The sequence below is a fragment of the Octopus bimaculoides genome, chromosome 14, assembly GCF_046866305.1.
Source record: "Octopus bimaculoides isolate indiv1 chromosome 14, ASM4686630v1, whole genome shotgun sequence".
NCBI classification, from domain to species: domain Eukaryota; kingdom Metazoa; phylum Mollusca; class Cephalopoda; order Octopoda; family Octopodidae; genus Octopus; species Octopus bimaculoides.
In genome coordinates this window covers 53,241,349-53,256,244 of record NC_142941.1, presented here as the reverse complement: position 1 = coordinate 53,256,244, position 14,896 = coordinate 53,241,349, and the positions used below count along the sequence as shown (strand labels likewise).

The 14,896-nt window shown below is 37.2% G+C and overlaps 1 protein-coding gene across 5 annotated transcripts in view; it reads right to left on the bottom strand.

Moving 5' to 3' along the window:
* Positions 1-11,717, bottom strand: part of LOC106867705 (cilia- and flagella-associated protein 99) — a 169,284-nt gene extending 157,567 nt beyond the window's left edge. For 4 of the 5 annotated variants that reach the window (XM_089362951.1, XM_089362950.1, XM_089362947.1 and 1 more), the window contains exon 1: positions 11,588-11,717. The gene's annotated coding sequence lies outside the window, so the exon portion shown is untranslated. The remainder of the gene's footprint in view (positions 1-11,587) is intronic. The other variant, XM_089362948.1, reaches the window with a different exon arrangement.
* Positions 11,718-14,896: the final 3,179 nt, after the last annotated feature.

Sequence of the window (14,896 nt, the reverse complement as noted above, 5' to 3'; positions counted from 1 at the left end):
AAATATTCTAGCTGTTTTATGTTGAAACTGGCCAGATCTGGCTTATCGCACCAACCCCTATTCTTTCCTACTCTAGGCACAAGGCCCAAGACTTTTGAGGGAGGGGGGGGGGCAGTCAATTAGATTGATCCCCAGTACACAACTGGTACTTAATTTATCAACCCCAAAAGGATGAAAAGCAAAGTCAACCTCGGTGGAATTTGAACTCAGTACGTAAGGCCACATGAAATACTGCTAAGCATTTCGCCCGGCATGCTAACGTTTCTGCCAGTTCGCCGCCTTCGCAAGGGCCCCTATTAATAAACTAATCCTTTGAGAGTAAGGTGAAACGTTTGGCCAATTCCATTGTTTGTTCATTTAAGTGGATTTTGATGGTTTTAATGTTAGGCAGAGACTGAAAGAGATAATACAGACAGCATAATCGATGTCCACAGAAGTCGATTACAGAGTCTCAACAATAAAGATATTGGTGATTGGATTGCCGTTGACAATGGTATTAAATTAACCTGAAATTCTTCAGATCAGATTATTGACAGTGAGGTTAATCCTGAAGATCAAGATGCAGTGGTTTGTCTTGATGACAATGATGATAAAAACAAAATAACTGCAAAGGAGGAGTCTTGGACTAAAGCAGCAAACATTTATAAAGATTATTCTTTGTAATATTGGAAAGAATTCAAATTCCTATCAGCAACAAAACAATTTAAGCATAAGTTCCTTTATCTTTTAGACTGTGGCCATGTTAGGGTACTGTCTTGAAGCATTTTAGTCGATTTTAATTCATTCAGCAAAAAATTCTTCAAGGCACTGCCCCAGAATGGCCACAGTCTAAAGATTAAAACAAGTAAAGGATAAAAAATAAAAGATAAAAGAAAGAATTCAAGCAAATAAAATAAATCAATTCCAAACTTTAAACACCATGAGCAACGATGGAAATAAGTGCTTAGTTATTGGTAAACCACCCAATCCTGTACCCGACCATCCGTATCACACACCCTACTACCAACATTGGACTTCATCTGCCACCAATGTTGCACGGTATGATTAACATCACGGCCACCCACCCTGTCCACCACTGACATTGCATTCGACCACCTACGTCACCCCCCACCCCCACCCCCACTCCATTACCAGCATTGCACAGCACCAGCCCCAGTCCCCACTCTTTCTCCCCCAGCCCCAGTCCCAGAAATTAGTCTCCACTCGAACGATAACAACATTTCACAAACCTCAATGAGTGAAGTGTATCGCTTCACACTTGACTTTTCCTTCATGAGAAGATTTAAATGACGATGATGACGACGATGATGACAATGACAACAACGATAATGATGATGGTGAGGACGACGTCGATGACAGCGATGATGACAGTGATGATGTCAATGATGATGATGATTATGATACTGATGACAATGATGATGATGATGGTGATGGCAATAATGATGATGATGATGATGCTTGTGATGACGATGATGACGCCAACAACGATACACACGATGGCAGTGACAATAACGATGACATGATAATAAGCAGCTCTTTGATGTTAATCAACCAATTCTGACAGTTGCTTTGCCCTTTCTAGAAAGTCAGATAACAGATCATCTTAACATTCTCAAGGACTTTGATAGCAGCACTGGTGGTGGTGGTGGTGGCGGCTGTGGCTGTAGTGGTGGTGGCAGTTGTGGTAATGAAGGTGGGGAAGAAACACCAAGGAAACAAGCACACACAAACACACAGAGAAATAATACAACACAACTACATGATACTCAGTCTAGTCCCAGAGCAAGAGCAGAGATTATCATTGCTCTTCGTTGGAACCAACTGACCCTTAAAGTTAATCAAGATGTAAATATTCAGATGGAATAACGAGTTTCTTTAATTTGCTCTTCAAGTCAAATTCTCTGTATATTCGTTATATCTATCTCTTACTCGCTAACGATTAATATTTATTAACCACTCAGATATACACTTAATCTGTCCACTGAAAATTTCTGAACTGCAGAGAGCAGTTTTATATGGCAATCTATTGTTGTTAGTTGTGGAAAGTCTTCTAATGCATGTTTGTGTGAGTGTGTGTGTGTGTGTGTGTGTGTGTGTGTGTGTGTGTGTGTGTGTGTGTGTGTGTGTGTGTGTGTGCGTGTTAGATTGTGTTGCAAGTCTCAGCATGAATAAACAAATATATAACTAAATAAATAAAGAAATAAACAAAAGAATACTTATTAAAAATTTACTTAATAACATACAACTAAGTTAATTAAATAACGAGTCTGACCTTAATCTAATTATGTCTCTGTAATGTAATATGGACATATTTATGGCCTCGTAATCTTTCGCTCATATGGAAAAAAGGGTTGTTTGCATAAAAGTGCCATAAAATATAGTTAGAGACTAACTTATGATCTTTTATATTCAACTGGTGGAATATCTTGAATCTGACTATTGTTAACTTTATGGTCTTCCATATTTAACTAGTGACACAGAATATCTTGAATCTAACTAGTGGTGATTTTATGGTCGTCCATATTCGATTGGTGACAGAAAATACTTTGACCCCAACTATTTGGCACTTTGGAGACTCCCTTTGGTCACGAATGACCATGGGAGATTGCCCCTAGAAAGTTACCCTCCAAGGCACAAGTCTGGGCAAGGTTGTTTATGGAAGACTAGCAGTCTCCTATGCATACCGGCCTCCCGGTATGCATAGGAGTTATCCAAGGGAAAGGCAAGGGGGACCGATACGTCCGTTTTCCATGCTAGCATGGGTTGGACGATTTGACTGAGGACTGGTGAAACCAGATGGCTATACCAGGCTCCAATCTGATTTGGCAGAGTTTCTACAGCTGGATGCCCTTCCTAACGCCAACCACTCCGAGAGTGTACTGGGTGCTTTTATGTGCCACCGGCACGAGGGCCAGTCAGGCAGTACTAACAATGGCCACGCTCAAAATGGTGTATTTTACGTGCCACCTGCACAGGAGCCAGTCCAGCGGCACTGGCAACGATCAGGGCACTAGCAAATTTGTAGTATAAGGGAGAGATAAATAGGTAGACAGATATGAAGAAATAATGTAGTAGTAGTAGTAGTAGTAGTAGTAGTAGTAGTAGTAGTAGTAGCAGCAGCAGCAGCAGTAGTAGTAGCAGAAGCAGCAGTAGTAAAGTCAACATGGAATTTAGATACATGTGCAAATGTTACCAGAACAATACAGTTATCTATGTGCTTCACTAGAAAGGGTTAAACTGCATGACAGTCACTGTGCCACCAAAGACACTTCGTCCCTTCAAATAAAATGTCAACTACAGAGGCAGAACCTGTCTGATGATCAAAGAGAACGATATGCAACACATTTTAAAGGTTATATTTAGTGACATTACGATAAGTCAATGTGTGTATACCTAACTCTTTCTCTCTCTCTATATATGTGTGTGTCAGTGTGTGCATGCAAATATATATCTAAAATTAAATGCATATATATGTATACATATATATGCATATATACATATATATATATATATATATATATATATATATATATATATATATATATATACATATATATATATATATATATATATATATACATATATATATATATATATATATATACATATATATATATATATATATATATATATATATATATATATATATATATATATATATATATATATATATATATATATATATATATATATATATATAGCTGCAGGAGTGGCTGTTAGGTAAGTAGCATGCTCACCAACCACATGGATCCGGGTTCAGTCTCACAGTGTGGCGCTTGGGCAAGTGTTCTCTACTATAGCCTCAGGCCAATCAAAGCCTTGTGAGTGGATTTGGTAGATGGAAACTGAAAGAAGCTCGTTGTATATATATATATATGTGTGTGTGTGTGTGTGAGTGTGTGTGTTTGTGTGTCTGTGCTTGTCCTCCCACCATCACTCGACAACTGATGGTGGCGTGTCAACGTACCCGTAATCTAGTGGTTTGGGGTTAGGGTTAGGGTTAGGGTTTACATTTAATCAAGCAACCCTTGGCCTGATGAGTAGACTGCAGTAGACACCTTGCTTGGATATTTACCACTTCTGACGTTCCATTCGCTACAAATCATGCAGCCCAGATCTCATCTTTCCCATTCCTTAACTCCTCGGCAACCCTGATCGCCTTCCGTGAAATATAAAAGGAATTCTTTTCAGCTTATTGTAATTTGATACAAAAAAATCCATGTCAATAAACCATAATGTTTCTGAAAGTTGTTTTTTCTTTTTTTATATTTATAATAGATTGTTTGAAGCTAACTTTCTTCCTACACCTTGATCCTTAAATCTTATATTTATGTGTGTGTGTATACATACATATATTTAGACATATACGTATAAGTACCAAATCCAATAAACCATAGATCTGACCCAGGATTTGGGCTCTTCTTTTACATACATATTGAGCGAGAGAAAGAGAATTTTTAATGTGTGTGTGTGTGTGTTTTGTTTTTGCTGTTGTCTCCTTCTCTCCATGTTGTATGCAAACTTATGTGTGGAAACTTGTCAAAGTCGAGTCAAGTCAAGTTTTACCAGCAGTCATAAACCATACTAATTATAGTTATAATGAGTTAACGCTGGATGATTAAAGGTTGAAGAGTTGAGGATTGGAAACGAGGTAATACGTCTTGGACTTGTAGTACACTGTTGTTGTTGCTGTCGTTTTTAATATTGTTATTAATATTACCATTATTATTATTATTGTTCAGTAGTTTTATTTTTATAACGTGCTTTCACTTCACTACCGAGCGCAGCTCTGTGCGCCTTCGGTATGTGCTGTGGTTTGCTGTGGTGCTCTTATGTTTACTGTATTGAAAGTGTTTTGCGTAGAATGTGTGCAGTACCCAGTAGTGCAATTTTCTGTATGTTACATATATTTGTAAGTCCTGGTGTTTTTGTTATGTATTTTATTATTATTATTATTATCATTATCATTATTGTTATTGTTATTATTATTATGGTTGTTGTTGTTATTGTTGTGTTACACAAAATATCACAAATATCAACTGCTTTGGCAGAAACAATTTAAAATTTCCTAAAGAAATTTCTCAACAACACGTAAAACTATTTCAGTTCATGCAGACATTGTACATATGTATGTAATAGGTGCACGTGTTCATGTGCGATAAGAAGGTTGCTTCCCAACCGCATGGTTCCGGGTTCAGTCCCACCATGCAGCACATTGTGCAAGTGTTTTCAACTTACGCCCTGGGCTGACCAAAGCCTTCTGAGAGGATATGGTAGATGGAGACTGAAAGAAGCCTGTCTCAACTTGACTAGCTATATTTAATAAAAAAAAAAAAATTAATTAACTAAGTTTTAACATCATCTCCTTTGAAATAATCACCTTGCCTAGCAATACACCAGTCCTAGCATTCCTGCCACTTTTGATATCCGGTCTGGAAGTCGTTTTCCATAAGCGTGTCAAAGACCTTCTAGAATTTGCTCTGGATCTCAATAACAGTGTTAAAATGGCAACCTTTGAGCTGCATTTTCATCTTGGGTAAGAGATGGAAGTTCACAGGTGCTAAATTGCTGTAAGCCCTCTGGAGAACAATGGGTTAATTAGCATGGTATGGAAGAAGCTCCAGCACAATCCCGCACTGCCTTGTGAGTGCCTTGGGAAAGGAAAAGGCTTACGGAGTCAACCTCAACTGCAGATCAAGGAGTTGAGACCCTCAGGCGGTCTGGTGCCCTTTTTTGATACCCTTCCTGGCAACTCCAGAGTAGTTGAAGCTCTCCAGCCCTGGAAAGGGATCCACCTTGGACAAGGCCATTACAATGTAAAACCTACAGCTTGCTGGTCACTGCAGCTGTTTTAGCCAACCGAACCACTGTGGTCAGACCTCCAAGTCTAAAGAGTAGGATCAGATTGTGTGGGCTGAGGCAGGAAGAAAAAGCCCTGCAGGGTCAGGGATCAGTTTACATGACCAACTGAGGACATGCTGCTCTTCCTCATCATCTTCAGACACAAAGAAACTGCCATCATTTTTGCCAGAATTTTGTGGGGAGGGGGCCAGTCAATTAGATCGACCCCCCAGTATGCAACTGGCACTTAATTTATTGACCCTGAAAGGCAAAGTTGACCATAGGGGCAGACGAAATATCACTAAGCATTTCGCCCAGCTTGCCACCTTAATCACATTGAATAATATTTATACAGTAATTATGGTAGCAAACTGGCAGAATCGTTAGCACGCCGGGCAAAACACTCGACCACATTTTATCCATCTTTACATACTGAGTTCAAATTCTGTCAAGGCCAAATCCTTTCAGAGACAAAAAAAAATAAGTACCATTTGAACACCGGGGTCAATGAAATTGACTTATGTCCTCCCTTGAATTTTTTAGCCCTGTACTGAAATTTGAAACCGGTATTTATTTAGTAATTAAATTTATACAGTCATTAAGTAATTCATTTTGTATGCTTTTTAATTTCTATACACATAAGATATAATAACATTTATTTTTTCTCTCTTTATTATAATAATGACTGCAAGAGGAGAAGATAATTGTTTGGTCATGTGCTTTTAAAAGAGAATAAAAAGATATTATTGTCAAATAAACTGTTATTAATTTAGCTTCTTTTTTTTTTTGTTTATTCACTGCAAAAAGAAAAAAAAAAGAACATGACGTAAATGAGACATAAAAGTTTTACTGTGACAGACCGGTGATAGCGCAAACAAAATCCGAAAATATGAAAATATTTAAAGAATGATTGTTGTGATAAAATAAAAGAAGACAAGAACGTCAAACTGGATATGATAATGATTTTCTAAATTAAAAATGCTTTAACATTAATTAATGTTTTCTATGGTACATGCTTACACACACACACACCATACCACACGCATATATATATATATATATATATATATATATATATATATATATATATATATATATATATATATATATATACATACTGAAATGTATATCACACCTGATGATCATGATGGTGGTGTTTGTTGTTGTCATGGTAATAACGATGACAATGATGATGATGACAGCAGTGATGACTAAATAATGACGACGATGATGATGGTGGTGGTGGTGATGGTGTTGTTTGTTGTCCTCGTGGTAGTGATGATGATGATGATGACGATGATGACAGCAATGACAACGATCAAAATAATGATGACACTGATGGCGATGGTGGTGGTGATGATGACAATGACATTGATTAAAATGGTGATGACAACGTTGGTGCTGGTGCTGATGACAATGACAATGATGAGGATGAGGTTGTTGACAGCGAAGATGATTATCATGATGATGATGATGACAAGGCAGACAAAGAAGGGACTGCTGTGGCAGAGTTGTCAGAATGTAGGACAAAGACAAAATAACTTCCAGCATTTTGTTACAATTTCCTTTGCTCTCAGAGTTCAAATCCGATCAAGGGCAACTTAGCCCCTAATAACATTTTTGGCAAACTGGTGGGGGGAAGCGTTGATAAAATATTATAATAGTTTAGGGTTGTGGATCAACAGAACTGCAAGAACTTTGGTTTGGATTGTTTGCAGTGTTTGTTCTGGATCTTTGCAGTTTGAGTTCAAATTCTACCATGGCCCCTGTATGCATCACCAAACCCGTACATATGGGGTGTTCAGGCTAAATCTTACAGTTTGCATAAATGGAGAAGGAAACACGATATATCACATCCAAAAATAAAATTATATTTAAAAATCAAGAAATATCCACAAAAGAGCAGTGATTTTCAAAGTAGGTGGCAGGGGGGGGGCATACAGAGGGGACAAACAAGGACAGACAAAGGGATTAAGTCGATTACATCAACCCCAGTGCATAACTGGTACTTAATTTATCGACACTGAAAGGATGAAAAGCAAATTCGACCTCAGCGGAATTTGAACTCAGAACATAAAGACAGACGAAATGCCGCTAAGCATTTTGCCAGTTTCGCCACTTTTGCGGCCGTCAATATATGAAGGGACAAATTTAGAGTGGAAGCGACTCGTTTTTAATATTGTGGTGAGACTAGAAACCACAACCCGCCCCCACAAGGTCACAGTGAAACTTAAGAGAAAAAAAAAAAAAAACGAAATCGTAAGTAGGCCCAAATTTTCAAGGGAACCGACCTGTATCTAGTATCATGGTCGGGATTTGAAACCCCACCCTATCCAACCACAGTAAATATAAATTATTTCTCATATAAGCACAAATTTGCAGCGGAAAAATCCTACCCGACCACTATAAATAGAGCAGTCTTAGAAAATTGTTTCCTATTAACATCCGTCTTACGAGATGGATGTAATTTCCGATCGGCGGACTTTCGGAAACTCTACCACTACCCCATGGAAAAGAAAAAAGGACAAAGAATCAGGGGATTGTTCCCTTCTGTGAAGAAATTTTGTGTCCAAAATATTTAACTTTTTACAAATTCTTAAATTCAGTGCCTTTACCCTGTCAACTATTACCAAGTATACACGTCCCACGAGATGGGTGTAACAGTAATATTAATAGTAATAGGCGGGATTTAAGAATTTGGAATGATGAAACTGAATATATTTTCTAAAGACATTAGATCTGACACAGCAGCCCAAATCTTTTTCTTTCATTCATTTTATTCCTACATACCCCAACCCCATCGTCTTCTTAACATCAACTCAGTAAACGAGGCGCAGGAGTAATGGGTTCGACTTGCTTAAATAGAAATTTTAAGATGTTTTATCCATTAATCTATAACTGTAGAGAATATAATTTACAAAAGTATATGGCCGATTAATAGCAAAAGCGGATTGAAAGAAAAATAAGGCATTTGAAGAAAGAGAAAAATAAAAGGTATACCCGACCCCACAAATATGCACTTCTGCAAGGAATTGGGATATCCCAATCTAAAACGAAAATGTGACATTACCGCAGATGATGTTGATGCTGAGCAGCTGGAAGTTAAACAGTGCGAACATTATTTGGTCCTTGGTTGGGACAGGGAGTCAATGACGACAAAATCTTCGAAGTCGGCGACCCAACTCCGCCGAACGTCTTCGAATGTGACGGATTGAAACATGTATGAATTCTACAGCCAAACCTCCATACTCTAACTATCTTGAAAAATAAGTGGATGCTTATCGGATAGTCTCAGATATATTGTATGAGAAAAAAAGAAAAAAAAAAGAAAAAAGACGAGATGATCACGGAAGGAACGTTTTTTTTATCATAGGACAACTCGGTCAGAACTGATATGGCCTTAAAACAGCAGGTATATAAGCCAAGAAAACTGTGCCGCTACGGTTGCGAGAGGATGGTTGATGTTCCAAACAAAACTGGGTTTCGGCGCACCTAAAACATCTCTTAATTTTCACAAGGTTAAATTGCAAATACAGGAATAAAAGTTTCCAAGTCTTTCATTAATATAACTGAGTGAGAGGGAGAGAGAAAGAGAGACAAACAGAGAGAGAGACTGTCTCCATATATCTTGTTAAAAGCACTAAATGGAAGCCATGGATGATAAGAGAACTGCTGATCTCTTGTAGACACATAACGAATATTCTCTTCATACATCAAATAATTCTTTCAAATTTTGACACAAGACCAGCAATATTTGTGCGAGAAGAGACGTTGACTTCATTAATCCTACTACTTAACTGGTACTTATTTTATCGACCCTGAAAGGATGAAAGGCAAAGTCGATCATGGTGGAATTTGAACTCAGAACATAAAGAGTCGGAAGAAATGCCGCTACACATTCCGTCCAGCGTGCTAAAGAGCCGCCAGATCGAACAAACGAAGAGAAAAATTTTCAAAATCACATACAGTGATCCTTCGCCATATCGCGGTTCACCTATCGCAGTTTATTATTTAAGCTTACGTCGATTCTTCCGTGGTGTTGTTTTGCATTTGTAATAAAATAAATATATACAAATAATAAAAAATACAATACAGTACTGTTTCTACTTCGCGGATTTTCCCCTATCGTGGGCTGTTTTGGAATGTAAAACCCGCGATAGTCGAGGGATTACTGTACATTAGTTTAACTAAAATATTCATTATGAGATAGGGGGGAAGGCGTATCTCCTTGAGTATGCTCCCCAACCACGATTTTATTTCCTCATAACATTCAGAAAAATGGATATTTTTTCATGAAATTTTCTACAAATACCTTTCAAAATGGTACAGATTACAATTACATCGTAATTCAATTAAGTGGTAGGCGTGCACACGTACATAGTCACACATCTCTCTCTCACACACACACACACTTACAAAGTGAAACTTGAAATTTTGAAAAGTTGTGATGTATTTCAGTATGTATGTGCCTACCATTGTTTTTCTTTTTTTTTTTCGCATTAAATTCTGCTATGACCATAATCTACATCACCCCAAAGATATCTGTAGAAAATTTCATTTAAAAATATATATTTTTCTGAAAATTTTGAGGAAACAAAATCGAAGGAGGGGACACACTTGTGTTGGTAAACCTTTCCTTCAATTTAGATCTGCTGGTTTTCTTCAGCAATTTCTATACCAATCTTCTTCACAATATTATTTTTTTATTAACAATATTACGGTATCTTTTTGATGCCTTTGTACATGAAACATTTCCAAATTATGCGACACCCTTAAACAATGCGGTGCACTAACCGCGTGGCACATCCGGTTGAGTTGTCGATACCTTCAACTGGCTCTGCAAAAAGCCTTTCACACCTATTCTGTCTTTGAAAAAGGGAACTGACGTTTTATAGCGTAGTCCCAGATACATAAAATCTGCTAATTAGACAGGATAGTCAACCACAGGATTTTTTTTTAATCGGAGTTTTCTTTTTGATCACATCTGACCCAGACCAGGAAGCGAAGCAACAATTATATGTAACGTCCCAGATACATCTTATCCGTTAATGAGACAAGACGGTCATGGGAGGATTTTTTTCCTTTGTTTAATCAGTGTTTTCTTTATGATCAGGGCTGACCTGAACCGGAAAGCGAAGTAACAACCACATGTAATATTAAGCCCTCCTCGAACTAACAAGTGTTGTGGCTTGTCCTGAACGAAATAGCAGCCAAATATTTCTTATATCAAACCCTCACTGGGAACAGCGCATTGGTTAATGTAATCCTAGATTTACTATGCCAGATAAATAAAAGGAAAAAGAAAACAGGATGAGCGTTAAGGCTGGGATGTATATGCTCATGGGTCTTGATTTGGGGGCCGAACAAACGACAACGAGATCTCTATGTGGTCGATTAGCATATGAGAAACAGCAGCCAAATCTCTCAAACAAAAAGGAGCGATACCATTATGCAGTGCTATGTATACTGTCAGAGAAGGAAAAAATAAAACGGGGTGGGCGTCACGGCTGGAATGCATAAATCATAGTTCTTCTAAATTAAGATAAAGACCGGAGGGCCTAACAACAACAACAACAACGTTAATATACTTCTTCCACGCTTTATCTAACAGGTTAATCTCTCTCTCTCTCTTTCTTTTTAATGGACATCTAAGGGTGGAGTGTCTATGGTTTAAACAAATCAACACTGAATTTTTTCTTAATAAAATAAAAAAAATACTGTGAAGATAGATTTATTTAAGATTTACCTTCTTTCACTCAATTTTCCGATACTTAAGTAATTTCCTAATATAAACAACAATAATAACCGTCGGGTTTCTGGCTTATTTCTTTCGGCCTTTTACTTACTTAAGTCCGCTCCGTCACCAGGGCAACGGTGCTTAAGCTGCACGTGGGTTGCTATGGAAACAGCTAACAATCCGCGAAACTTGTGTACGTTCGCTAAGTTTGTTAGAATTAGCAGTCAAATTTTCATTGAATAATAATAAAGATTAACTACAACAATTAGGCGATCAACTACAACAATTATGCACACTATCGACTTAAAAAACGAAAGACACAATATAGGTATATGTTTGTGTGTGTTATATAATATCGATATAAAGTTTTAAGATACTATATATATATATACTGTGTGTGTGTGCGTGCGTGTGCGTGTGAATCGGCTGGAATGTTTCCTCTTTGATCTATAGCTCATATTCTATCAGGACCAACTACAAGTCAAACAAAAACTCTAGCACTAAATACTATGCGAATCAACGGAAGAAGACTATTTACGTGGTTGTTCAACATGCTAGAAATAGCAGTCCTCTTTCCAATAGAATCGGTCTGCTAGAGACAGCAACCAAATCTTTCTCAAATCGCAACCCTGTTGTCTTAGAAACATTGGATAAAAGTAGGTTTGAACAAGCTGGGGGGGGGGGGGCTAAAGAAAAATACGTAAATAATAAATAATAAATAAAGATTTTCGTGTTTGAAAGATCTTCCTATACACGAACACAGTTCATCATTGAATTGGTCCATTGGATGTCTATAACCAATGACGAGAATGTTCACACTCTGCATCATCATCATTATCATCATCATCAGCGTCATTTGATGTCCATCTTCCATGTTGGCACGAGTTGGGTGGTTTGACCAAATCCGACGGATTTAAGGATTGCCTCATGCTCCAATGTCTGCTTTGGCATTGGATTTCTAAGGCCGAGTGGACATCCTTCCTCGTGCCATTCAGTCGGGTATACCCAGGCTTCTTGGTGCTTTTTTTCATGGCACCAGCACTAGTGAGATTCACCATGCAGTTTGCAAGACTAGGGATCCCTTTCAGTTTAGTGAGGCTACGGTAGAGAGGGACGTTGCTTTATAGTAAGAGATGAGGGGTTAAAGTATGAAAGAAGGGGTCAGAGCAGAAGGGGTTTTTTGCTGTAGACATTATAGAAGAAAGGGTTGGGGGTGTAACCAAGGGGGAGCTGAATCGAGAAATAAAATAGTGGTGATAAGCTGTTAGGGTTGTAAGGGTGGACCCTCAAGAGACAAGAAATTCAAGAGAAGTGGGTGGGAACAGGAAAGGTGGGTGGGTAGAGGTTACAAGAGTGTATGGAGATAGCGAGAGATGGTTAGAGATGGAGCTGGGAAGGATAATGAATATAATGAATGAGAAGTAAAGGTGGAGGGGTGGTCGATGATAAATATGGAGGTAAGGTGGGGAAGAGTAGGTGATAACAGCACAAGTAGGGTCAGACGGTCAGATATAGAATGGTGGACAGCAGTGTAGGGATGATCAGTTACGCACACACACACACACATGAGTTTGATCGTAGATAGAGAGAGTAGGTGATGACTAAAGATTGGGTAGGGTCAGAGGTAGGGGTGGATGAAGAGAATGGTGGACAGGAGTAGAGAGGTGATCAATGATATATATATGTATATGGGTTTAATGGAAGGTAGGGGAGAGCAGGTGATGGCTGTAGAGATTGGATAGGTTTGAGAGGGGGAAATAGTGAATGGTGGGCAAGAGTGGGTGGGTGATCAATGATATGAGTTGGAGATAAGGTAGGGAAAGTAGGTGATGACTGGCAGTAAATAATAGGGTGAAGAGCAGCTGCATAATTGTAATAACATGCATGAATATCATGTTCTAATAAGATGTGTTCACGATGAAATGAAATTCATTCCAACGAGAGAGTGTTTGTGAGGTGAGCGAGCGTTTCTATAACATTTGCCAATTAAATTTAAGAGAAAATTAAAAAAAAATCTTTTATTTTATTTGCATAATAACTGTAATAATTAACTAAATTTATAAATAGAAGCGAGACAAAAATAAATAATTTTTTTTTTGTCTTGTTATTTCAAAAGAATGGAAAAATAATGTTTGTTACAAAAAAAGAAGAAAAAATAAGATAGAATAGAAGAGGAAGTGATAAACAAATGAATTGAAAAATAAATATATAAATTTTGAAAGTAAAAACAATTTATAAAATAAATATCACTACACATACATATACATACACATGCATATATATAAATTTATATATACATACATACATACATACACACACATATGTCTATCTATCTATCTATACATGTAAGCATGAAAGACAAATGTTAAAAGATGATGATGATGATATATATATATCTATATCTATCTATCTATCTATATATATATATATATATATATATATATATATATATATATATATATATATATATATACACAAACACACACACATATATACATGCATCCATACATACATATATATATATACATATATATACATATTTATATATGTGTATACACACACACACACACACATATACATATATATATATATAAATATATACAGTGGTGGACTGGCCAGGTTTCCCGCTTGCCCAAGGTGCCATGCAGTGGGACTAAACCCGGAACCATGTGGTTGGTAAGCAAACTACTTACCACACAGACACTCCTGCGCCTATGTCAAAATAGATATATAAACAAGGAGAAAGCAGTTATGAATAAACCAGGACAATTTCTTTTTACGAATAGCTAAAATAATTCAAATGATTAAAGTTATTAATGTTTTTGTTGTTGCTGTTGTTGTTATTATTGTCTATGCTATCATTCATTATTAATTAATTATGTAATTATTAATATTTCTTGTGGGGGGAATACCTTTAACAAAATAGAGACTGTTTGTCTGTAAATGTGATTTTTTTTCTCTTTATTTCTGATTGTGAAGCCATTGAGAGAGTGAGAAAGAGGGGGAGGCAGGGGGAGAGGAAGATTGCTAGACTGAACCAAAGAAGATAGTGATTCCTAATGACGACCAAAGAAAAAATAGTGAAGTGTTTCTTACTGTGTATGTGTATGTATGTGTGGTAGAAGTGGTGTGTGTGTGTGTGTGCTGTTAATGTACACGTAAATGATTGTATGTGTACCTGTGTGTTGAAGTGTTAATGTGTGCATGTGTTTGACGATGTGTGTAAATGTAAATGTGTGTAAATGTTTTAAAATATTTTCGTTTGTAGGAGTGATTTCTACATTTGTGTACCTGTGCATATGACATATATATATATAT